Source organism: Mustelus asterias, chromosome 19 (assembly GCF_964213995.1).
Source record: "Mustelus asterias chromosome 19, sMusAst1.hap1.1, whole genome shotgun sequence".
Taxonomy (NCBI): domain Eukaryota; kingdom Metazoa; phylum Chordata; class Chondrichthyes; order Carcharhiniformes; family Triakidae; genus Mustelus; species Mustelus asterias.
In genome coordinates this window covers 76,107,443-76,134,822 of record NC_135819.1, presented here as the reverse complement: position 1 = coordinate 76,134,822, position 27,380 = coordinate 76,107,443, and positions in this window count along the sequence as shown.

The following is a 27,380-nucleotide window of genomic DNA, read 5'->3' as shown; positions in this document are numbered from 1 at the left end:
ATCGGAGGTCTGGAGGGAGGGCCACTGCTGAACTGTATTGTTTAAAAGAATGGTTGCTCACATTCGCCGAGGAGCTGCAAGTGCCTTGTTCAAATATTTCTGGATTTTTCCTAATCAATTTTCACTGGTGGTGTGAATATCATCCTCTTCACTGTGCACATTGTAGTTTCCCCCAAAGCTATGTGTGTCCGTGTGTTTTTGCATTCATTGCGTTCGTCTGCAAGGGAGTGGGAATACCAATTAAGTTGTTCACACCCGTCTGATTCAAATGCACTGTTTTCTCGCCTTTAGGTTGGCGACTTTTTAATTTAACAATAGTACTATTTATATGGTTGGTGTTCAAGGCTCCAGGCCCCATTTCATATTCCTGTTATTCGCAAGTCTTCATTACTCCAGGATATAATTCATGTAAACAAATCTTTAGCTGTTTTTACATTTTCGCCTCTTAAAACATTTGGGAGACTGCGAGACATTCTTTCATTCTTTCTGCTTGTATCACAGCTTGGTGTGGCTCCTGCTCTTCCCAAGGCCGCAAGAAACTACAAAGGGTCGTGAACGAAGCCCAGTCCATCACGCAAACCAGCCTCCCATCCATTGACTCTGTCTACACTTCCCGCTGCCTCTGAAAAACAGCCAGCATAATCAAGGACCCCACACACCCCGGACATTCTCTCTTTCACCTTTTTCCGTTCAGAAAAAGATACAAAAGTCTGAGGTCACGTACCAACCGACTCAAGAACAGCTTCTTCCCTGCTGCCATCAGACGTTTGAATGGACTTACCTCGCATTAAGTTGATCTTTCTCTACACCCTAGCTATGACTGTAACACTACATTCTGCACTCTCTCATTTCCTTCTCTACGAACGGTATGTTTTGTCTGTATAGTGCGCAAGAAACAATACTTTTCACTGTATATTAATACATGTGACAATAATAAATCAAATCAAATCAAATCATAATTTACAACTCCCCTCATCATTACCCGGGGTTCTCCCCGGGGAGATGAATGGGCTATCAGGCTGGGGCAGGGGGTGGGGGCGGGGGGGGGGGGGGGGGTGGGGGAGGAGTGGGAGGTCAGGAGGTCACTGGGTCCTAAGGGGAGTGTTCCCCTGGTCAGAAGTGGGCTGCTAGCGGAGGCACCCTCCCCCTCCCTTTCCCCACCTTTGATTTGATTTGATTTGATTCATTGAAGATTGAGCTGTTGTCAATAAGTAGGAGTCTGATATTGGTGTCTTCCTTTATCTTTGGGTTTCCCCTACAGCCTTTCAACCTGCCCGCCAGCCTAAATGTTGAGGCCTTGTGGGAATTGGCCCTCAAACGAATGTCCTTAAGTGGACATTCATTTTAGGGGCTCAATTGGATAAAGGTGGGCTTCCCATCTGAAGCCTTGCCCACCCCAGTGTAAATCACTGTGAGGTCGGGCTGGGTGGAGAATCTCATCCCAGGAAATTTCATGCTCCCCCTCGCCACTCTGCCTAAAAGACCACCAGGGATGTGTGGGGGGCAGAGGGAAGGATTGTAAAATTCTGGTCTTGGTGATTTCATACATTATTGTAGCTGGGTGGTAATAGATTCATATTTCTCTGCCTCAAGTTAAGCTTGAATGGACTGGGAACAATTGTTTATAAATCATTCTAAATCCTTTCTAAGGACATAACTCCTTAAGCTCATTAGTTTGAAGAGTTTATAGGGATTGGCACTTTATCCCACAGTAAGTTTTGCAACTGGAGATGTATTTTTATTCCTTTCAGGGACATGGGTATCAGGTCTGCTGTTGTATTGGGCGGCACAGTGGTTAGCACTGCTGCTTCACAGCGCCAGGGACCTGGGGTCGATTCCCGGCTTGGGTCACTGTCTGTGTGGAGTCTGCACGTTCTTCCCGTGTTTGCGTGGGTTTCCTCCAGGTGCTCCCACAGTCCAAAAGACGTGCTGGTTAGGGTGCATTGGCTGTGCTAAATTCTCCCTCAGTGTACCCGAACAGGCGCTGGAGTTTGGCGACTGGGGGATTTTCGCAGTAACTTTGTTGCAGCATTAATGTAACCCTACTTGTGACACTAATACATAAACTTAAAACTTAAACTTATTTATTGCCCAGCTGGAATTGCCCAGAAGAAGGTGGTGGGTGAGACACTTTCCTGACAAACAAGTGGCTTGCTGGGCCATGTCAGACAACAATTAAGAGTTAACCACATTGCTGTGGGTCTGAAGTCACATACAGGCCAGACCAGGCAAGAATGGCAGAATCCCCTTCTAAAGAATATAAATTAACCAATTTCTTTTTCATATAACAATCCAGTCACTGATGCCTGCTTTTAAATCCAGATTTTATTTAATTAACTGAATTTAAATTCTGCAGTCATGATTTAAACACATATCTCTAGTTTATTTTAGTCTTCACGGGATGTGGGCATTGCTGGCAAGGCCAGCATATGTTGCCCATCACTAATTGCTCTTGAACTGGGTGACTTACTAAGGTATTTCAGAGAACAGGTAAGAGTCAAGTGCATCATTGTGGGTCTTGAGTCACAGAAGTTGAAGTTTATTTATTAGTGTCGCAAGTAGGCTTACATTAACACTGCAATGAAGTTACAGTGAAAATCCTTTAGTCGCCGCACTCCGGCGCCTGTTCGGGTGCACTGAGGGAGAATTTAGCATGGCCAATGCACCTAACCAGCACTTCTTTTGGACTGTGGGAGGAAACCGGAGCACCCGGAGGAAACCCACACAGATGCGGGGAGAACGTGCAGACACCACACAGACAGTGACCCAAGCTGGGAATCGAACCCGGGTCCCTGGCGCTGTGAGGCAGCAATGCTAACCACTGTGCCACTGTTCCACCCATTGTAGGCTGAACCATGTAAGGATGGCAGATTTCCTTCCCTAAAGAACATTAGTGAACCAGATGGATTTTCACAACAACTGATAATGATCACCTTGGTCACCATTATTGAGACGAGTTTTATATTCCAGATTTATTAATAGAATTCAAATTTCACCAGCTGTTGTGGTGGGATTGGAAGCCAAGTTTTTCAGAACATTAATAATATTAGGGGTCTGGTGACATTACCCCAACGCCATCATCTCCTAATTGATCTGCCCAAGCCTCTAGACTCCTACTCCAATAGCATTTGCATGATGTTACTATATCTATTGAATACTGTAATGCACACCTTAGGGTGGTTTTGAGAACTATTTGTTCCTTTGGGACAGTTTCATCTAGCGTGAGGGCAAACATTTAGCAATTTAAGGATGGAACAAATACTTGGTCCAGTTTGGTTGCGATGGAAGTGAGCTCTTATCAACACTGTGCTCCTTTTTATTGATTTATTCTTTCATGGGATGTGGGTATCACTGGCAAGGCCAGCATTTGTTGCCCATCCCTAATTGACCTTGAACCCTGAGTGGTTTGCTAGGCCATTTGGCACCATGGTTAGCTCTGCTGCCTCACTGCACCAGGGACCCGGGTTCAATTCCGGCCTCAGGTCACTGTCTGTGTGGAGTTTGCACCTTCTCCACCCCGGGTGCTCCGGTTTCCTTCCACAGTCCAAAGATATGCAGGTTAGTTGGATTGGTGACTTTTAGATCTCCCTTTCTCGCTCGCTGCAGATTCTGCTCCATGTTAGCCAACACTAAGGCTAAATTGCCCCTTAGTGTTTAAAGATGTGTAAGTTAGATGGACTAGCCATGGGGAATGAGTGGGGTTATGGGGATAGGGTGGGGAGAGAGCCTGTGTAGGATGCTCTGTCAGAGAGCTGGCGCAGACTCAATGGGCTGAATGGCCTCTTCTGCACTGTAGGGATTCTATGATTTCTGGACCTCTTGATTACAAATCCAGTGGTTACTGGTTATTTTGGCTGGGGTGACTGTTCGTGTCTGAATTGAGATTGTTTGCTGTTATTGGCTTAATTCCTCCCTCTCTCTCCCTGTTTCTGATCCTGGGAGACAGTTTGGGTACCAGACTTTGGGTTGGGCAATAGAAAAAGTCATCAATGCTGCTATTTTATCAGATGGGAACCTAACTTGAGATTCCCTTTTAGACTTTCTTATCAGCAGAGAGTTAACAAAAACAAGGAATAGCTTAGCTTATTCTTAGCCGTTACCATAGTAACAACATATGTGACATCATCCTGAGTGCCAAACTCACAACGGTTCAGTATGAAAGAGAATGGAAGAAAGGTTGAACTTGTAGATCAAGATATTTATTTTAAGAACGTTTTCAAACTAACCTTGGAAATTTGCTGGTCATACGTTTACACGAGGATCGGTAATGAGATGTTTGGATCTAAAGGCTGGACAAAATGCTGCCATCTTGACCATGACTAGCGGTGAATTGTCTGTAATCTGAGCAGCCGTGTGATGACATCATCAGTGCCAAAATGTCACAGTCTTTGCAATTAAGAATTTATGACCTTTCAGTTGGAAAACAGAACGTAGATGCTGCAGCGCTGTAAGAAAGAAAGGCGTGCATTTACATATTATCATGTCGCATCTGTCAGAAACATTTCCAAGTTCTTCAAAGGCAATAAATCACTTTGCAGCAACGTTGCTGCTGCTTTGCAGACCACACTGAACAGAGCACAGTCCCACAAACAGCAATTGGATGAATAAGTGGCTCATTCTTTCTTTGACAGATGCTAAGTTCAATGTTGGTGACTAACTAAAATGGTATCAAATGCTAAAAGGTTTTCCCAGTGTTTGCTTTAGGTTCAGTGAGCATGTACTTGCTTCACTTTGATGGTGAGAGAGGAAAGTCTGCTAAGAGAGCTTGCCTGCTCCGTGAATAATGCCCTGCACCCACCCAATTAAAGAAAACTGTCTGGCATTTATGTAGCGCCTTTCATTTTTAAAATCCATTATTGGCACCGCTGGCTGGGCCAGCATTTATTGCCCATCCCTAGTTGCCCGAGGGCAGTTGCGAGTCAACCACATTGCTGTGGCTCCGGAGTCACATGTAGGCCAGACCAGATAAGGACAGCAGTCCTTTGAAATAAGTCCTTCTCTAAAGGACATTACTGAACCAGATGGGTTTTTCCAACAATTGACCAATGGTTTCATGGTCATCAGTAGATTCTTAATTCCAGATTTTTTAAATTTTTGAATTCAAATTCCACCATGATGGTGGGATTCGAACCCGCATCCCCAGAACATTAGCTGAGTTTCTGGATTGATAGTCGAGCAATAATACCACCAGACCATTTTCTCCCTTTCATGACCAAAGGAGAACTATTCCAAGTTATTGTGGCTCTCATTAGCACAGTAAATATAGGGACAGCATGGCTCAGTTGATCAGCGTCGTAGGGTGGGAATTTAAGGCCTCGCACGAGAGAGACAGGAAGATCCCGCCTAAGGTCAACGGACATTTCCAATTATCCTCCCCAAACGCTCCGATTCCATGGTGGGCGGGGCAGTAGAATTCTGGCATTCGAGTCAGACTTCCAACCGATGAAGTGCTTTTGAATGGACCTACCTTACATTAAGCTGATCTTTCTCCACACCCCAGCTATGAGTGTAACACTACATTCTGCACTCTCTCCTTTCCCTCTCCCCTATGTACTTTATGAACGGTATGCTTTGTCGGTATAGCGTGCAAGAAACAATAATTTTCACTGTATACGAATACATGTAACAATAATGAATCAAATCCAATTAAATCATAAGTGTAGCCACTGGTGTAATTTAGGAAATGTGTTAATTTGTACACAGCAAGGTCCAACAAACAGCAATGTGAACAACCAGATCATTTGTTTAAGTGTTTCTAATTGAGAGATAGATATGCAAGGAAACCAGTAAACCTGTTCTCCTTTGAAATAAGGTTATAGGAGCTTTCACATCCACCTGGGAGGACAGAGAGTGCCCCAGTTTCACATCTCACCCAAAGGACGGCTCACTTGAAGAATGTTGCACACCCTCAGAACTGCACTGGAGTATCGGCTTGTTGGATTTTCAGCTAGAGTGGGGCATGAACCCCATGATCTGTCACGGGTGAGATTCCGACAAATGAACCGTGGCTGACACTAAACCCCTGGAATATACAAGTCCGTTAAACATTAAATCCAAAGACCACCTTCAACAAAGTCTCACTCACTCATACGGCAGCCGAAACAATATATTCACCATCTGCAGTTGAACGTGAACCCAGGAAACTATGACGCTGGGATGTTGAGCCATGCTGACTCTATATTTACAGCCGCCATAATAACTTGGAATAGATCAGTCAAATCATAAAGAATTTCCAAATGGGTCAAACTGGGCTGGGCAAACTTGCATTTATTCTAAAAATCTAAAGTTATCTAATTTCAAATCAGTTCTGATTTAAATGTAACAGTTCGTGTACGTAGCCCAGTCCATCACACAAACCAGCCCCCCATCCATTGACTCCATCTACACTTCTCGCTGCCTCGGGAAAGCAGCCAGCATAATCAAGGACGCCACCCACCCCGGACATACCGGCTGGCATTTTGCGACCTCGCTTGGACGAGGCTCGTAAAATCCCACCCGAGGCCAACTGAGAATTCCGTTCTGCGAGCCTCACCCACCCTGATTCCGGGTCGGGCATGCCTGTAAAATTCCAGCCACTCTTTTCCACCACCTTCCGTTGGGAAAAAGATACAAGAGTCGGAGAAAACGTACCAACCCAATCAAGAACAGCTTCTTCCCTGCTGCCATCAGACTTTTGAATGGTCCTATCATATATTAAGCTGATCTTTCTCTTCATCCTACCTGTAACTGCTATACTATATTCTGCACCCTATCCTATCCTTCTCCCCTACGCGTTCTATGAAGGGTATGCTTTGTCTGTATAGTGAGCAGAAAACAATACTTTTCACTGTTTATCCCAATACATGTGACAATAATAAATCAAATCAAAAATGTTGCTCTTGTATTAAAAACCACAAATTTGCAGAGGAATGTTCCACCAGCATGTGCTCCTCTGCAGTGAAAATCGATGCTAAGTTCAATGTTTGTGACTAAAATGGTGTCAGTTGCCTGAAGGTTTTCTCAATGTTTGCTTTAGGTTCAGTGGGCATGTACTTGCTTCATTGGAGGAGAAATGATTGGTAAGTGTCTGCTTTCCTTGGTGAGCTGATGGTAGTTGCATGTTAGATGCCTTATTAAGTAATGGGATAAGAATCATAGAATCCCTACAGTGCAGAAGGAGGCCATTTGGCCATTCAAGTCTGCACAGTCTCTGCGACAGAGCATCTTACTTAGGCCTTAACCCCACTAATTTATACCCCACTAATCCCCCTAACCGGCACATCTTTGGACACTAAGGGGCAACTTAGCAGAGCCAATCCACCAACCTGTACATCTTTGGACACTAAGGGACAATTTAGAATGGCCAATCCACCTAACCTACACATCTTTGGACACTAAGGGGCAATTTACCATGGTCAATTCATCAAACCTATACATCTTTGGACTGTGGGAGGAGACCGGAGCATTCGGGAGAAACCCACGCAGACACGGGGAGAATGTGCAAACTCCACACAGACAGTTACCCAAGGCCGGAATTGAACCCAGGTCTCTGGCGCTGTGAGGCAGCAGTGCTAACCACTGTGCCATCGTGCCACCCTAAGGAGGAAATTCTTCACTTTTCTCCTGGTTGTTGGGTGATGAAGCTGAGTTGCATGGTGTATCAGAAGCTCTCCTCGTTCTAGCTTCAATATTCAGGCTTCATTCACATGTACTCAGATGTTCAGATGTTCCTTAATATAAAATCAGATGTAAAGCCATGGCCTGAATAAATCCTTCTATTGATAGTAGAGAACAATCACAATGACCCTTCTAACTGTTCTTTTTTCTTGATATGCTTGTTTACTGACGCAAAGATGTGACATCAATTGACAATTGGCATTTTCACAAGAGATGTCAAACATAGGGAAGCCTATTTACTAATTCCACTAAGTGACCCATGTGCATTGACTGCTAGATGATCTCTTTAAACCCACCTGTCATGGATGGCACAGTTGCTGGCTGCTCCAATTACTTCTGTTGGGCAGTAAGTAGCTAAATAAGCTTCGTTTACACACAAAAGCACATGCAAATGGCACAGTGGTTAGCACTGCAGCCTCACAGCACCAGGGACCCGGGTTCGATTCCTGGCTTGGGTCACTGTCTGTGTGGAGTTTGCACGTTCTTCCCATGTCTGCGTGGGTTTCCTCCGGGTGCTCCAGTTTCCTCCCACAGTCTGAAGACACACTGGTTAGGTGCATTGACCCGGAGTGTGGCGACTAGGGGATTTTCACAGTAACTTCATTGCAGTGTTAATGTAAGCCTGACTTGTGACTAATAAATAAACTTTATTTTTATTTACTTTAAATACAGTTTTGAAGCACAAAGTGGTGTGTCTGATTAAATAAAAGCACCAATTTCTGGATTTTCCCCAATATGTCCCTTTGGCTAGAATTCAGCAAAGACCATTAATTGTAAGAATTAAATTGGACGTGGTTTATGAGCAGACTTCTTGGGTTTTTTTGGTTGGGTTAGCGAACTGAGATGAGTAACAAAACATGATTAAATGAAGGCCTGAGTAAATCAGTCCCACTATCAGGTGAAAAGTCAGAACTGAAATGCTTGCAATCCAGAAAAACATCTGAAACTGTCGACTTGTAATCAGTGAAACGGTTCAGGAAGGAACAGGGTAAATATTGCCAGTTTTGTAACATATCCTTTCCACCATCTCCACAATGAATAATATCACAAGCATTTAAGATTCATTACTGGTGATTTCTCCCTCGTGAAATATCGTTTAGCTGTTTCATAGAATCATAGACCAGATCATAGAATCCCTACAGTGCAGAAGGAGGCCATTCAGCCCATCGAGTCTGCACCGACCACAATCCCACCCAGGCCCTATTCCCGCAACTCCACATATTTACGCTGCTAATCCCCTGACAATAGGGTCAATTTAGCGTGGCCAATCAACCTAACCCGCAAATCTTTTCCTCATGACAGGGGTAACTATGGTGGGAATTGTATCAAACCATATTAATAAATGACTCAGCTGCCAAGGTGCTAAACTCTGAAATTTCCCACCTAAACCTCCACCTCTTTTCCCCCTCTTTGATCAAATTTTTAGTCATTTGTCTGGATAATTCCTTCTGTGGCTTGGCATCACCTTTTGTTTTATAATGCTCCTCTGACATGCCTTGAGAAGGTTTATGGCATTAAAGATGCTACATGAACACAGATTGTTCTTGTTATACATATTCCATCATAGATCAGCAGTAAAGAAAGATTTATAACCATCTTGCACCTTTTACAACCATAAAATGCTTTGCACCTAATGAAATACTTTTGACTTGATTTGATTTGATTTGATTTGATTTATTATTGTCACATGTATTAGCATACAGTGAAAAGTATTGTGTCTTGCGAATTATACAGAAAAAGCACACCGTTCATAGAGAAGGAAAGGAGAGAGTGCAGAATGTAGTGTTACAGTCATAGTTAGGGTGTAGAGAAAGATCAACTTAGTGCGGGGTAGGTCCATTCAAAAGTCTGATGGCAGCAGGGGAGAAGTTGTTCTTGAGTCAGTTGGGACATGACCTCAGTATCTTTTTCCTGATGGAAGAAGGAGGAAGAACGAATGTCTGGGGTGTGTGGGGTCCTTAATTATGCTGGTTGCTTTGCTGAGGCAGCGGGAAGTGTAGACAGAGTCAATGGACGGGAGGCTGGTTTGCATGATGGATTGGGCTACATTCACGACCTTGAAGTATAGTCACTGTTATATAATGCAGGAAACACAGTAGGCAATTTGCACATTAGCAAAGTCCACAAATAGCAATATATATTTTTTATCTTGTTCTTCCATGGGATGTGTGTGACACTGGTAAGGCCAGCGTTTGTTGCCCAACCTTAATTGTCCTTGCACCGAATGGTGTTCTAGACTTTTTCAGAGGTCAGTTAAGAATCGACCACATTGCTGTGGGTCTGGAGTCACATGTAAACCAGACCAAGTAAGGATGATTGATTTCCTTCCTTAAAGGACATTAGGGACACAGATGGGTTTTTATGATTTTGGAGAGTAGTTTTACATCACCAATACTGAGACCAGCTTTCAATTCCAGATTTTATTAACTGAACTGGAATTCCACCAACTGCCGTGCTGGGATTTGAACCCGTGTCACCGGGGCTAAGTTGATCTTTCTCTGCACCCTATCTCTGACAGTAACATTACATTCTGCAGTCTCTCCTATCCTTTTCTATGAACGGTATGCTTTGTCTGTATAGCGTGCAAGAAACAATACTTTTCACTGTATACTAATACATGTGACAATAATAAATCAAATCAAATCAAAAAGTGCATTACACTGGGCCTCTGGATGACTAGTCTAGTGTCATTCCTCCTACTCCACTATCTCCCCGATGCCGCCAGATCCTCCTCCTCCTCCAGTCCCTAATATGTGATAATGAACAAATAATCTGTGTTTATGATGCTGTTTGACCAGGGGATACGAGGGCAACCTCCCCAATCTCCTTTGAAATTGTTCCATGGAATCTTTTACATCTACCTTTTACCTGGGGTTCCTTGCTCACCTTTGGCCCGGGGTTCCCTCAGCAATCCTTAGCCTCTTTGATACTCTGCTGGCAACTGCTCCTGGTGGCACTGACGGCAATGAAAAACTGCCAGCCTCTGATGGATCACCAGATCCCGGTGGGTAGAACTTCTGCCCCCATGGTCCTGATTCCTGGAGAAACCTCAAAGGTAATCATTTAAGTGCCTGAAGGGTACTTGACTCTGACAAGCCACCTCAACAGAACTAGCGAATCTACTTTGCAAGTCCTTGACTTTGGTATGCTCATACAAGGAATGCAGAAAATTATTATCCAGGTGCAGCAAGTAATTAGGAAGGGAAATGGAATGTTGGCCTTTATTGCAAGTAGGTTGGAGTACAGGAATAAAGAATTCTTGCTGCAATTGTTCAAGGTTTGATAGGACCTGCTGGCAGCGGTAGTGGGGCATGCGAGACCGGAGAATTCCAGCTAAATCATAGAATCCCTCCAGTACAGAATGAGGCCATTCAGCTCATTGAGTCTTTACTAACCATAATCCCCACCCAAGCCCTATTCCCGTAACCCCACATATTTATCCTGCTAATCCCCCTGACACTAGGGTCAATTTAGCATGGCCAATCAACCTAACCAGCACATCTTCGGACTGTGGAATACTGTGTGCAGTTTAGGTCTTTACATTTAAGAAAGGATATACTTGCATTGGAGACAGTACAGTGAAGGTTGACCAAATTGATCGCTGGGATGAGGGGGTTATCTTATGATAGAGATATTGTGTAAATTGGGCTATATTCTCTGGAGTCTAGAAGAATGAGAGGGCATCTCATCGAAACCTACAAAGTTCTGAAGGGGCTTGATAGGATGGGTGCTGAGAGATTGGAGTGATCTTGAGCACGTGCTGTCTGTCTGCAGGAATGGCGGTGAGGGTCCAAGATCCGGCGAAACCCAAAAATGGCGAATCTTGCCAGCGATATTGTGATTTCTGATTTTTGCTGCCCCTTTGTGTCAGCAGTGTTCACAACAGATTCACACAGATATGAACCTGTCGCGGGGATTCCACCACTCCCCACCACCCCCGCACCCCCACTCCCGGGAGGCAAAAAGGGGAGAGGGACAGGACCAGGCAGTGGCCTGGTAATGTTCCCTGGCACTGCCCAATGGCAGTGTCTGGGGCAGAGAGACCAGTGGGAGCGTTATGGGGGGGTGGGGGGGGGAAACTCATTTATTTTTGGTGGCAGAGGGGAGTAGTAGGGATTCCGATGATAGTCATATTGGGGGGGGGTAGAGAAGGGGTCAGATGTTCGGTGGAAAGGGGCAGGAGTCCGATGCCAGCAATGTTCGCGAAGTGGGGGGGGGGGGGGGCGTGTGGTGCCAACATTGACTTTTTTGGTGGGGGGGGGGGGCGGCAGAGGTGAGAGATGCCTGCTCTGATTGATGAGGGGTTGGGGGGGGGGGGGTGGGGGAAGCAGATGCTGCCTTTGATCAAAGGGGTGGGGGGAGTCCCTAAGACCTCAGTGGTGGGGTTGGGGGTGAGGATGTTTTTGCTCTTATTGTGGCACCCTTCTAAACAGCACCCTAATCTCAGTGCTTTACCAGTGTGATTCAGTCCTGCCCCTCAATATGACGGCGTGAAACACACCCACCTGGTATTTTTTGCCAATGTGTCAGAAGATCTGGAGAGAAATACGTTGGTTTTCAGTCAGACCCTGACACTTGGCCATTTTTTGGTAAGATTCCACCCAACATTTCTGCTGGCTGGGGAACCGAACACATGGGAGCACAGTCTCGGGATAAGGGGGCCAAACATTTAGGACTAAAATGAGAAGAAATGATTTCACTCAAAGGGTTGTGATTCTTTGGAATTCACCACCTAGAGGGTTGTGGAGACTCCATTGTTGAATACATTTCAGGCTGGGTTAGACAGGTTTTTGGTTTCACAGAGAATTAAGGGAGATTAAGGAGAATTAAGGGACAGCACGGTGGCACAGTGGTTAGCACAGCTGCCTCACAGTGCCAGGAACCTGGGTTCAATTCCCGGGCTCGGGTCACTGTCTATGTGGAGTCTGCACGTTCTCCCCGTGTCTGCATGGGTTTCCTCTGGGTGCTCCGGTTTCCTCCCACAGTCTGAAAGATGTGCTGGTTAGATGCAATGGCAATGCTAAATTCTGCCTCAGTGTACCCGAATAGGCACTGGAGTGTGGCGCCACAGGGGATTTTCACAGTAACTTCATTACAGTGTTAATGTAAGCCTTCTTGTGACGCTAATAAATAAACTTTAAGATGGGGCGTGGGATGGAAAATGGAGTTGAAGCCTAAGATCAGTCACGATTGTATTGAATGGTGGAGCAGGCTTGATGGGCTGTGTGGTCTTCTCCTAGTCCTATTTCTTGTGTTCTCCGACTGGTGGATGAGACCCCTTTTGGACTGACTAAACTCAGATCCTGGAGCGGGATTTGAACCCATCACCTACTGGCTCAGAGATAAGGGGGCAACCAACTGAGTGGCAGCTGGCGCATAAAGCACCAACTAGTATAAGCATAGAACAAGGGAGAAAATATGGTGACATTGTGCCTTTTAGTACCGCTGCCAACTCTACTTTAAACCAGTTGAGCATAACTCACTATTGGCTGCAGAAAAATGAGGTCATTTTCAGAAAATATACCGTCTGGAATAATAGCATTTGTGTTTTAATGATTCCTCCGGGGCATGGTGATTTACATGAGACCATCTCTGTTCTCCCGATGGTAGAATTTATTTGCATGCTTTAGAACATATGTTGATCTCCCATCGAAACAGGCTCCTTCATTTACTAGCCACATAGCTCAGAATTTCTTCCTTCAATTTACTAATGGATTCTCAATCTTGACGCATTGTCCCAGAAACTCAGGGTGAATTTTGCGATGAGTGTTGGTGACCTTACAACCGCAGCCAAGTGATGTGGAAACGTAAATATCAAATAGTGGCAAGCGATTTGGTCAATTGCTTTCCACGCCAAATATTGTTTGTTTCACAGCTTGGTATGGCTCCTGCTCTGCCCGAGGCCATGTGAAACCACAAAAGGTCGTGAATGTAGCCCAATCCATCACGCAAACCAGCCTCCCATCCATTGACCCTGTCTACACTCCCCGCTGCCTTGGAAAAGCAGCCAGCATAATCAAGGACCCCACGCACCCTGGACATTCTCTCTTCCACCTTTTTCCATCCGAAAAAAGATACAAAAGTCTGAGGTCACGTACCAACCGACTCAAGAACAGCTTCTTCCCTGCTGCTGTCAGACTTTTGAATGGACCTACCTCGTATTAAATTGACCTTTCTCTACACCCTAGCTATGACTGTAACACTACATTCTGCACTCTCTCCTTTCCTTCTCTATTCACGGTATGCTTTGTCTGTATAGTGCGCAAGAAACAATACTTTTCACTGTATACTAATACATGTGACAATAATAAATCAAATCAAATCAAATAAAGATGCTGAAACCAATTGTGTGAGCCCAACTATCACTCCAGTTGATGTTGGCTATTAGTGCCAACCAGGGAGCACACATGAACAAACTTTGGCTTAATATCATGTTTACAATTACCTCCTAGGTCACTGAAGGAGCAAAGGTTAAGAGGATCAGGTTCAAGGCAACAAGGGTAAACCTTTTAGGACCAAGGTGAGGAGAAATGTCTGCACACAAAGAGTGGCCAATGTGTGGAATTCACTAGCACAGAAAGTAGTTGAGGCCAAAACATTGTGTGATTTCAAGAAGAACTTAATTGGATCAAGGGATATGGGGGGGAAGGCGAGATCAGGGTATTGAATTTGATGATCAGCCATGATCAAAATGAGTGGCGGAGCAGGATCGAAGGGCCGAATGGCCTCCTCCTGCTTCTAGTTGCTATGTTTCTACGTAATAGTCTAGCTTTTCTTCTGGTCAGCCAAAAGATAGCCATCTCTGGTGCGGCCGCATTTGGAGTATTGCGTACAGTTCTGGTCGCCGTATTATAGGAAAGATGTGGAAGTGTTGGAAAGGGTGCAGAGGAGATTTACCAGGATGTTGCCTGGTATGGTGGGAAAATCGTATGAGGAAAGGCTGAGGGGCTTGAGGTTGTGTTCGTTAGAGAGAAGAAGGTTAAGAGGTGACTTAATAGAGGCATACAAAATGATCAGAGGATTAGATAGGGTGGATAGTGAAAGCCTTTTTCCTCGGATGGTGATGGCTAGCACGAGGGGACATAGCTTTAAATTGAGGGGTGAGAGATATAGGACAGATGTTAGAGGTAGGTTCTTTACTCAGAGAGCAGTAAGGGCGTGGAATGCCCTGCCTGCAGCAGTAGTGGACTCGTCAACATTAAGAGCATTCAAATGGTTATTGAATAAACATATGGATGATATTGGAATAGTGTAGATTAGAGGGGCTTTAGATTGGTTCCACTGGTCGGCGCAACATCGAGGGCCGAAGGGCCTGTACTGCGCTGTAATGTTCTATGTTCTATCATACCTAGGAGTAGCAAACAAACATGCTGAAGATTCCATGCCGGTAGAATTTCTATTTGTCTGATACAGGGTATACAATCTTGGAGTGGAAAGTGGTTTTCAGTATGACTGCAAAACCTGAAATAGCAAATCAAAGTCTTTAGGGTGACACGGTGACACAGTGGCTAACACTGCTGCCTCACAGCGCCAGGGACCCAGGTTCAATTCCGGTCTCGGGTCACTGTCTGTGTGGAGTCTGCACATTCTCCCCCTTGTCTGCGTGGGTTTCCTCCGGGTGCTCCGGTTTCCTCCCACAGTCCGAAAGATGTGCGGGTTAGGTTGATTGGCCGTGCAAAATTGACCCTGGTGTCAGGGGGATTAGCAGGATAAATATGTGGGGTTACGGGAATAGGGCCTGGGTGGTAAAGACACAATGAGCCGAATGGCCTCCTTCTGAACTGTAGGGATTCTGTGATTTAACCGGAATTCTCCGCTCTCGCATGCCTCGCTACCGCTGCCAGCAAGAATGCAGAGTTTGGTGCTCAGTCAAATCTCCATTCACAGCAGTGGGAGTGGAGAATACCAGCTGCGGGCGAGGTCGGAGAATTCTGGCCTGTATTTCCACTCTGGAAAAGAAAACCAGTGGGAGGGTGAAACTGGGTGTCACCCATTTTGCATTACTGCTGATAACCAATTTTACTTAACCTAATCCTGAGAACTTGGGTGGATCTTAGCAAGAGGCAAGCCTTAAGCACCCAAATTCATGCAAAGGTAATACTTGCAAGCCAAAATCAAAAGCACGTCTCACTTCAGAATTTGGACGGATGATCTCGGCTAATATTTTTCCACAGTTCTCAGAGTGTCACGTGCTATTCCAGAAAGCCAACTGGTGACTCTTTGTACACTTTTACATTTATTTACAGAGTTACACATGAAAATTATACACCTCCTAACCCAACAAATTGTGTCTGTCTCTATTTGGAAGGGACTCGAGTGAATGCCCAGTTCATGCTCACTACTTGCTGACAACAGGGGCGTCACTGTGGCACAGTGTGGCATTGTGGCACTGTGGCACTGCTGCCTCACAACGCCAGGGACCCAGGTTCGATTCCGGGCTTGGGTCACTGTCTTTGTGGAGTTTGCACATTCTCCCCGTGTCTGCGTGGGTTTCTTCCGGGTGCTCCGGTTTCTTCCCACAGTCCAAAGATGTGTGCGGGTTAGGTGAATTGGCCATGCTAAATTGCCCATTAGTGTCAGGGGGACTAGCTCAGGTAAATGCATGGGGTTATAGGGCCAGGGGTAGGGCCTGGGTGGGAATGTGGTCGGTGCAGACTCGATGGGCCGAATGGCCTCCTTCTGCACTGTAGGGATTCTATGATTCTCTGAACTAAACACAATGAATACAATTAACATGCCAGAGGTGTTATTCTGCAGATGAAGTTTTAAACTGAGGCCCCCTAGTTGCCCACTGTTCAGATTGACTTTGGAGCACCAATCAAAAAGGAGGAAGGAGTTCTCCCAAATTCTCGGCCAACATTTTTCCCTCAAAACAAAACCCTCCAAAATAATGTAAATGGGAAAACCCGTCTGGTTCATTAATGTCCTTTAGGGAAGGGAAATCTGCCGTCCTTGCCTGGTCTGGCCTACATGTGACTCCAGAGCCACAGCAATGTGAATGACTCTCAACAGTCCTCTGAACAGGGGCAACTAGGAATGGGGCAATAAATGTTGAGTCAGCGACACCCATGTCCCACAAATGAACACTGACGAGTCATTCATCTTACTGCTGTTTGCGGGGTCTGACAGATTGCAAAATAATCGCTTCATCTGCCAAAGCTGAAACAGCAATTCAGCGTAATACTTTGGTTTACCCGAGAAATGTGACCAAGCGTTACAATACGGCAAGTTGTCTTCCCTCATAAAGAATGAAGAAAACCTGTTTGGACAAGTACCTTATGTGCCACAAGATTGACGCTCTGAACCTACGTTGCACAAAATTGACAAAGGCCGAAGCAACTTCCAGCCTGTGGGTCTATGTGTCCACATTAAAGAAAGCTGCTGCCACAAGCCATAGGACTGATATGACTTATCAGATGGAGCGACTGCTCCATTTATCTTGCAATCAATACCATTCCAGTCCTGTCTTGAGGCCATTATATCACACAGGAGTAACTGACTCCTTGCTTCCCATGGCTAGCCCATTCTCTAAGATAAGTGAATAATAGCAACCACTAGTTGCTCAGTTGATTCCACTGAAAACACAATCATAGAATCATACAGTGCAGAAGAGGCCCTTCGGGCCATCGAGTCTGCACTGACACATGAGAAACACCTGATCTCCCACCTAATCACATTTACCAGCACTTGGCCCATAGTCTGAAATGTTATGACATGCCAAGTGCTCCTCCAGATACGTTTTAAAGGATGTGAGACAACCTGCCTCTACCACCTTCTTAGGCAGTGTATTCCAGACTGTCACCACCCTCTGGGTAAGTAAGCTTTTCCTCACAACCCCCCTAAACCTTCTGCCCCTCACCTTGAACCACTGTCCCCTTGTGACTGGCCCTTCAACAAAGGGGAACAGCTGGTCCTTATCCACTCTGTCCATGTCCCTCATAATCTATAGCACTTGGGGTGAATGGGATCGAAGGTTATGGGGAAAAGCAGGATTAGGCTGTTGAGTTGGATGATCAACCATGATCGAAATGAATGGCAGAGCAGTCTCGAAGGGCCAAATGGCCTTCTCCTGCTCCTGTCTTCTATGTTTCTAATCTTGTGCACCTCGATCAGGTTGCCCCTCAGTCTTCTCTGCTCCAACGACAACAACCCAAGCCTACCCAACCTCTCTTCACAACTTAAATGTTCAATCCCAGGCAGCATCCTGGTAAATCTCCTCTGTACACCTCCAATGCAATCACATCCTTCCTTAATGTGGCCAACCAGAACTGCATACAGTACTCCAGCTGTGGCCTCACCAACGTTCTATACAACTTCAACATGACATCCCTACTTTTGTAATCTATGCCTCGATTGGTAAAGGCAAGTGTCCCATAGGCCTTTTTCACCACCCTACTAACATGCCCTTCCGCCTTCAGAGATCTATGGGTAAACACGCCAAGCTCCCTTTGTTCCACAGACCTTCCTGGTGTCCTACTATTCATTGAATACTTCCTTGTCAAATTATTCCTTCCAAAGTGTATCACCTCACACTTTTCAGGGTTAAATTCCATCTGCCACTTATTTATCCATTTGACTATCTCATCTAGATCTTCTTGTAGCCCAAGACACTCAGCCTCACTGTTAACCACCTGACCAATCTTTGTGTCATCCGCAAACTTATTAATCCTACCCCCCACATAGTCATCTATGTCGTTTATATAAATGATGAATAAAAGGGGACCCAGCACAGATCCTTGTGCTATGCCACAGTACACTGGCTTCCAGTCACTAAAGCAGCCTTCCGTCATAGGGTTCCCCAGCGATCTGGGCTAGGACCCCAACTGTTGGGACACTGTCTGTGTGGAGTCTGCACATTCTCCCCATGACAGCGTGGGTTTCCTTCGGGTGCTCCAGTTTCCTCCCACACTCCAAAGGTGTGCAGGTTAGGTTGACTGGCCATGATAAATTGATCATTAGTGTCAGGGGGACCAGCAGGGTAAACGCGTGGGTTTACGGGGATAGGCCCTGGGATTATTGTTGGTGCAGGCTCTATAGGCCGAATAGCCTCCTTCTGCACTGTCGGGATTCTATGATTCTGTGACCCAAATTTACTCAAGGGCAGCGTGGGAATCTTGCAGGCCAAAACCAAAAGTATGTTTCAGTTCAGATTTTGAGCAGATAATATCAACTAATAATTTTGTACAGTAATAAAAGTGTCATGTGCTATTCCAGAAACACAGTAAGAAGTCTCACAACACCAGGTTAAAGTCCAACAGGTTTATTTGGGAGCAAAAGTCACTAGCTTTCGGAGTACTGCTCCTTCATCAGGTAAGTGGGAGTTGTGTTCACAAACAGGGCATATAAAGACACAAACTCAATTTACAAAATAATGATTGGAATGCGAGTCTTTACAGGTAATCAAGTCTTAAAGGTACAGACAATGTGAGTGGAGAGAGCGTTAAGCACAGGTTAAAGAGATGTGTATTGTCTCCAGACAGGACAGTTAGTGAGATTTTGCAAGTCCAGGCAAGTCGTGGGGGTTACAGATAGTGTGACATGAACCCAAGATTCCAGTTGAGGCCGTCTTCATGTGTGCGGAACTTGGCTATCAGTCTCTGCTCAGCGACTCTGCGCTGTCGTGTGTCGTGAAGGCCGCCTTGGAGAACGCTTACTCGAAGGTCAGAGGCCGAATGCCCGTGACCGCTGAAGTATTCCCCAACACTGGTGTTAACCTGGTGTTGTGAGACTTCTTACTGTGTTTACCCCAGTCCAAAGCCGGCATCTCCACATCATGACTATTCCAGAAAGCCAATTGGTGAATCTTTGCACACTTTTCTATTTATTTTCAGAGTTACACATGAAAATTATACACCTCCTAATTCACCATGTGTGCTCCCTGGCATACACTAACATCAACTAGAGTGATCTTATGGGTGTGGAGGGATATGATCCAAGTGCAGGTCAGTGGGACTAGGCAAAAAATGGTTCGGCACAGACAAGAAGGGCCAAAAGGCCTGTTTCTGAGCTGTAATTTTCTATTGTTCTATGGTTCTATTTGGGCTCATATCATTGGCTTCAGCATCTTTATATTTGGTGTGGAAGGCTACTGACAAAAGTCTCCATTGAGGAAAAACATTCAATGAGTCTTGGTATCATGAGTTGAATGGTTCAATGATTCAATGAGTCTTGTGGGTGGCACGGTGGCACACTGGTTAGCATTGCTGTCTCACAGCGCCAGGGACCCGGGTTCGATTCTCGACTTGCGTCGCTTGTCTGTGCGAAGTCTGCATGTTCTCCTTGAGTCTGTGTGGGTTTCCTCCTGGTGCTCCGGTTTCCTCCCATGGTCCCGAAAGACAAACTAGGTGGCACGGTGGTTAGCATTGCTGCCTCATAGCGCCAGGGATCCGGCATCGATTCCCGCCTTGGGTCACTCTCCATGCGGGGTCTGCATATTCTCCCCGTGTCTGCGTGGGTTTCCTCCGGGTTTTCTGGTTTCCTCCCACAGTCTGAAAGACCCCCTGGTTAGGGTACATTGGCCATGCTGAATTCTCCCTCAATGTACCCGAGCAGGCGCCGGAGTGTGGCAACTGGGGGATTTTCACAGTAGCTTCATTGCAATGTTAATGTAAGCCTACTTGTGACATCAATAAATAAAGTATCAGCTGTTAAATATATCCTGTGCATTGTGCATCCTGGATCAATTGAATCCCATAGTTTCCAACTTCCTCATGAGATCTGTGTACCTACAAAGTGGGAAACCTTATAAAAGTCATGAGAACTGCATAACTGGGTGTTGTTTGAACCCTAAAACATGCCACAATCTTAGGTGCAGCCATAAATTGCTTTAAAACATTCCTTGGAAGATCAAACCCCAGACTATCCCTACCTGCCCATGTGCATCAATATATTATATTCAGTCTGACAGGCATGAAAATGACTTATTCCCTCATACAAGGCATATTATTGTACACTCTTAATCAGGTGTTACTTATGTGCTGAATAAACTACTGTTCCTATTTCACACATTTATCAAACCAATATATGCTGGTTTAAAACAAATAATATAACCTTGTTGATACATAGATCAAGAAAAGTAATTCACAATAAGCCTCAAGGGTGTTATATGCATGCTTATGTCAATATCTAGGAAGTACAAATGCTGAGATACTGTTGCATTGTGACAGCACTATGGGTATCTATCTAACTTGTCCCCCCAATCCTCATACTTTTACTCATGTAGTCTCGCTAACAGAATTCCAGGTACAGATGGTTTCATAAGTACATGTGATGCGCGTTATCACACACGAGGCTTGATGCTCAGGAAATAAAGGCTTTTATTTGCTGTAACAAGGCAGCTACTAATTATATACACGATCCCAGACTGAGGGGTCCCAGACAGAGCAGAGACCTTTATACCTCTCCCAGGAGGCGGAGCCCGACTGGGATGTACCACAATAACTATAATACAAGGTGTAACAACCCAACCCTAACCCCAACATCAACAAGTAGAACAACCCATCCCTAACCCCAACAGCAACATATATACATACTTGTAGTACTGGCCAGACCCTGGCTCAGTACTATCTAGTGGGAACCAACGATGGTTCACCACAACATGTGATAGTTAACTTCTGGTTATTATTTCATCTGTATTTGTGCATGAACACAGTCTTATCACTCCAAAACTCTGCCAAGGAGTTTCACTTGTACAGCCTGATCTGAATTTTCTTTCATGTCCAGCTAAAGGCACTGATGCGTTCTGGGCCAATGTTCCAAATTTGAAAGTAGACACTAATATTGGAACATAGGAGCAAGAGTGGTCCATTCAGCCCCTCGAACACTCCACCATTCAACTAGTTTATGTCTGATCTTCCACCTCAACACCATCTTCTGCACTGTCTCCATATCCCTTGATGTCATTTGTACCAATCGATCTCTGCTTTGAACATACTCAATGTCAAGATTCAACACCCTCTTGCCAACCCCCAAGCCCCTCACCAGACATGAGATAATGACCATATGCAAGCCTAATCCTGTCCAATGCTGTTTTATTAAAACAAGCTGGAGTTCTTTTCACTGGAACAGCGAAGGTTTAATGCATGACCTTTATGTTCTTTAAGATGGTGGCACGGTGGCACAATGGTTAGCACTGCTGGCTCACAGCGCCAGGAACCCAGGTTGAATTTTGACCTTGGTTGACTGTCTGTGTGGAGACTGCACGTTCTCCCCGTGTCTGCGTGGGTTTCCTTTGGGTGTTCTGGTTTCCTCCCATAGACCAAAAATGTGCGGGTTAGGTGGATCAGCCATCTAAATTGTCCTTTAGTGTCCCAACATGTATAGGTTAGGGGAATTAGTGGGGTAAATATGTGGGGTTACGGGGATAGGGCCTGGATAAGATGCTCTGTCAGAGAGTCGGTGCAGACTCGATGGGCTAAATGGCCTGCTCCTGTACCGTCAGGGTTCTGTAAGATTATCAATGGACAATGTACAAGTGATGATGCAAAAGGGCCTTTATGAGACCCCTTAAGTGGTCACTTAAGGAGCTCAATTGGCCTGAGGGTGGATGGATTAACCATCCACCAACTAACCTACTGCTGGCAAAATGCCATGAAAGGTGGAAGGCTGACAGGCACAGACTCCGCTATCCCATTCAACTTTACATGCCTGCCTCCCATGACGCTCACTGCTCCCTGTGGGGTGGGGCAGGGTGGGGTGGAGGGAGAATCCCAGCGACAAATAAGTTTCCACTTGTGGGACCTTGAGGAAGACCAAAATGAACAGCATTAACTACAAGACAATTACTAGTTAATCCAATCAAGAATTCAGGAGAAGTGTATTTACTCAGGGAGTAGCAAGAATGTGCAATGTTAATGGTATATTAATTATATTATTAAGATGCACAAATGAAGGACATTGTTTAATTAAATACATAGAGCACTTATAAAGAGAGACTGCTTGTATATTGGTTTGGGAGTGAAAAAGTAGATACATGTAGGGTGGGATTCTCTGGCCGTGCTTGCCCCAAAATTGGAGAATCCCATCCGAGGTTAATGGACCTTTGCATGGTCCACCTCCCGCCTGCTACGATTCCTGTGGTGGTTTGGATGGGAGAATTCCCCCCATAATGCTGTATTCTGAGAATTAAACACACGATCATTCACAATCTATATCAATGATCTGGCTGCGGGGACCAAACATGATATTTCCAAGTTTGCTGATGACACAGAACCAGATGGAATCTGAATTATGAGGAGGATACAAAGAATCTTTAAGGAGATTAAGTGGCCGGGATTTTCCAGCCCCATCGCCGCTGGTTTCCTCATGGCAGACACAGAGAGACATTCAAATATCTGTTGACTTTGGCGGAGCTGGAAGATTCCACCGACAGGAGGGGCTGGAAAATTCCAGCCAGCGAGTACGCAAGAGCATGGCAGATGGAATATAATACATGGAAAGATGTGAAGTGATCTACTTTGAACGTTTCTTAAATGGAGAGAGATTGGGAAATGTTGATGTCTGGAGAGACCTGGATATTCTTGGTTCATATGTCACTGAAAGCTCACATGCAGGTGCAACAAGCAATTAGGAAGGCAAATGGTACAGTAGGCTTTATTGACAGTGGATATGAATACAGGAATAAGGAAATTTTACTGCAATTGTATAGAGCCTTGGTGAGACCACATCTGGTGTACTGTATTGAGTTTTGGTCTCCTTATCCAACAAAGGTATATTGGTCACAGAGGAAGTGCAATGAAGATTCAATAGATCAATCCCTGGGATGGTGGGACTGACCTGGGAGGAGAGATTGAGGAGACTGGGCCTATATTCTCTGGAGTTTAGGAGAATGAGTGGCAAGTAAAATTCACGCCACACAAGTGCCAGGCAATGACATCTCCAACAAGAGAAAATCTAACCATTACCCTTTGACAATCATTGCCGCTGCTGAATCCCCCACTATCAACATCCTGGGTTTACCATTGCCCAGAAACTGAAATGGACTAGCCAAATAAATACTGTGGCCATAAAAGTAGTAAGAAGTTTAACAACACCAGGTTAAAGTCCAACAGGTTTATTTGGTAGCAAAAGCCACACAAGCTTTCGGAGCCTTAAGCCCCTTCTTCAGGTGCCTGAAGAAGGGGCTTAAGGCTCCGAAAGCTTGTGTGGCTTTTGCTACCAAATAAACCTGTTGGACTTTAACCTGGTGTTGTTAAACTTCTTACTGTGTTTACCCAAGTCCAATGTCGGCATCTCCACATCATGGCCATAAAAGTAGGCCAGGCTGGGAATCCATGACAAATAACTTACCTCCTGACTTCCCAAAGCCTGTCCACAATCTGCAAGACACAAGTCAAGAGTGAGAAGGGATACTCTCCACTTGTCTGGATGAGTGCAGCTCCAACAACACTCAAAAACATTGACATCACCCAGGACAAAACAGCCTGCCTGATTGGCACCTCTTCCACAAACATTCACTCCCTCCACTACTGACGCACAGTGGTATTAGTGTATACAATCTTCAAGGTGAACTGCAGCAACTTGCCAAGGCACCTTAGAAAGCACCTTTCAAACCAATAACTACTTCCTTCTAGAAGTACAAGGCAGCCGACACATGTTAACATCACCACTTAGAATAAAAGCAAAATACTGCGGATGCAGGAATCTGAAACAAAACAGAAAATGCTGGAAAATCTCAGCAGGTCTGACAGCATCTTTGGGGAGAGAATAGACCCAACGTTTCGAGTCTAGATGACCCTTCGTCAGATCACCACCGAGAAGTTCCCCTCTAAGAAACTCATCATCCTAACTTGGACTTATGTCATTGTTCCTTCACTGTTGCTGGATCCAAATCCTGGAACTCCCTCCCTAACAGCACAATGGGTGTACCTACATCACAAGAATTGCAGTGGTTCAAGAAGTAATCTTCCTGGGTAATGAGGGATGGCCAATAAGTAGTGGCCTAGCCAGCAATGCCCACATCCAATTAATGAATAAAAAAAGGAATAAAAAGCTCAAAATGAAGTGTATGAAATGCTTACAGGGATCTACAAGGTAGGTGCGAGAAGGATGTTCCCCTTGCTTGGAGTGGACGGGAAGGGGAAGGTGGGGGGGTGAGAGGTGGTGCGGGTAGGGTTCCAGAACCAGGAGACACAGTCTCGGAATAAAAGGCAGGCCCTTTAGGACTGAGATAATGAGGAACTTCTTCAGTCAGAGGTGTTGAATCTTTAGAATTCCCTACCCCAGAGGGCTGTGGAGACACTGTCATAGAATCATAGAAACCCTACAGTGCAGAAAGAGGCCATTTGGCCCATCGAGTCTGCACTGACCACAATCCCACCCAGGCCCTATCCCCATATCCCTACACATTTACCTGCTAATCCCTCTAACGTACACATCTCAGGACACTAGCGGGCAATTTTAGCATGGCCAATCAACCTAACCCGCACATCTTTGGACTGTGGGGGGAAACCGGAGCACCCAAAGGAAACCCACGCAGACATGAAGAGAATGCGTAAACTCCACACAGACAGTGACCCAAGCTGGGAATCGAACCCAGGTCCCTGGAGCTGTGAAGCAGCAGTGCTAACCACTGTGCTACCGTGCCGCCCTTTGAATATGTCCAAAGCAGCGATGGATAGATACGAATGACATCAAGGAATATGGGAATAGTACAGAAGGTAGAAGATCAGACATGAACTTGTTGAATGATGGAGTGTTCAAGGGGCTGAATGGACCACTCTTGCTCCTATGTTCCAATATTAGTGTCTACTTTCAAATTTAACTAACTGGCTTGGGATCAGAATAACATGCAACTCACTACCATACGGAATGGCTGAGGTGAATAACATCGATGCCTTTAAAAGGTAGACACGTGAGGGAGAAAAAGGAAAGAACAATACAGCAATAGGAATAGAGTCGAGGAAGAAGCCTCACATAAACACTGGGTTGGGTTAGTTGGCCTGAATACCTTCTTTCCATGCTGTACATTCAGCACGGAATCCACGTGTGTGCATTTTCAACAGGAGTCAGTGGATAGCATCTGGAGCAGAAAGCCTGGCTATTGCTCTGCTGCTTAGGCTGGTGGTTTTTGATTTGATTTGATTTATTATTGTCACATGTATTAGTATACAGTGAAAAGTATTGTTTCTTACGTGCTCTGCAGACAAAGTATACCGTACATAGAGAAGGAAAGGAGAGGGTGCCCAATGTAGTGTTACAGTCATAGCGAGGTGAAGAGAAAGATCAACTTAATGCAAGGTAAGTCCATTCAAAAGTCTGACGGCAGCAGGGAAGAAGCTGTTCTTGAGTCGGTTGGTATGTGACCTCAGACTTTTGTATCTTTTTCCCGACAGAAGAAGGTGGAAGAGAGAATGTCCGGGGTGCATAGGGTCCTTGATTATGCTGGCTGCTTTTCCGAGGCAGCAGCAAGTGTAGACAGAGTCAATGGATGGGAGGCTGGGTTGCGTGTTGGATTGGGTTACATTCACGGTGGTGCTGATGTCAATTTTCATGCCCAATCCCTGATCCAGCTAAGGTCAATGAATTCAGCATAAATTGAGAATTGAACCTAGCAACTTTGTGATCTGTGTGGCTTAGGACCACATCTTTGCATTTGCCAACAGAAGCAACAGGGAAAATAATGAATCACACTGTTTGATCTAATGTCAATCAGAAAGTTCCCAAATAATCATTGTCATTCATAAAAAAGAGATGGTGCCGGAGTGTGGCAACTTCTTGCAAGCTGTCCCCAGCATACCCTCTAATTCCATCTTTTACTCCCATTCTAAGCTCTTCAAACTTAATTCTAACTCCTTTAAATTTTCTAATAATGTTCTGATCTTTCTCTTCATCCTATCTGTAAATGCAACACTGCATTCTGCACGCTCTATTTTCCTTCTCCCCATGTGCTCTATGAACGGTATGTTTTTGCCTGTATAGTGTGCAAGAAACAATACTTTTCACTGTATCCCAATTACATGTGACAATAATAAATCAAATCAAATCATAGAACTGGCTCTTAGTTGGGTTTTGAAACTCTCAACCTTGTTTACAAATCCCTTCGAGGCTTTGCTCCTCCCTATCTTTGTAATCTCTTCCAGCCCTACAATCCCCCAAGATATCTACACTCGAATTTTGGCCTCTTGAGCATCCCTGATTTTAATTGCTCCATTAATGCTGTGTCTCCAACTGCCCAGGTCCTTCCCTAATTAATGGATGGGAGGCTGGTTTGCGAGATGGACTGGGTTCCATTCATGACCCTTTGTAGTTTTCCTGCGGTCTTGGGCCGAGAAACTTTGCCCGCCCTTTTTCAGAATATGAGGAGAAATATGAGACTTGGAACTCAGGTTCGAGTCCAGCTTCATTTGCCACTTATTTCCTATCACCGTGTAGCTGTGAGCAACTACATATTTATACGTATAGAAAGAGTTGGATGTGGTTTTATCTGTGTAAGCTGTTTTGTTCCTTCACAATACTGCCACCTTCACATGAGAAAAAAAGACCAGTGAGCATGGACATGGTGCAGCACTGGACTGTTTCTGCAATCACATCATGTAGAGTTGATTCTGAATGATTTATGCGCTGTCTTCCCACTCTGAAGTAAGAATGCCATCTCTTGAGGCCAACTCCTTGCCATCATTCAAAAGTGCCAGAGCTCAAAGCAACGCTATCACGCAGTCAAAAAATAGCAGCACATAACACGGCATATTAATTTACAGCATAACAGTTTCAAAATCAGTCATAAA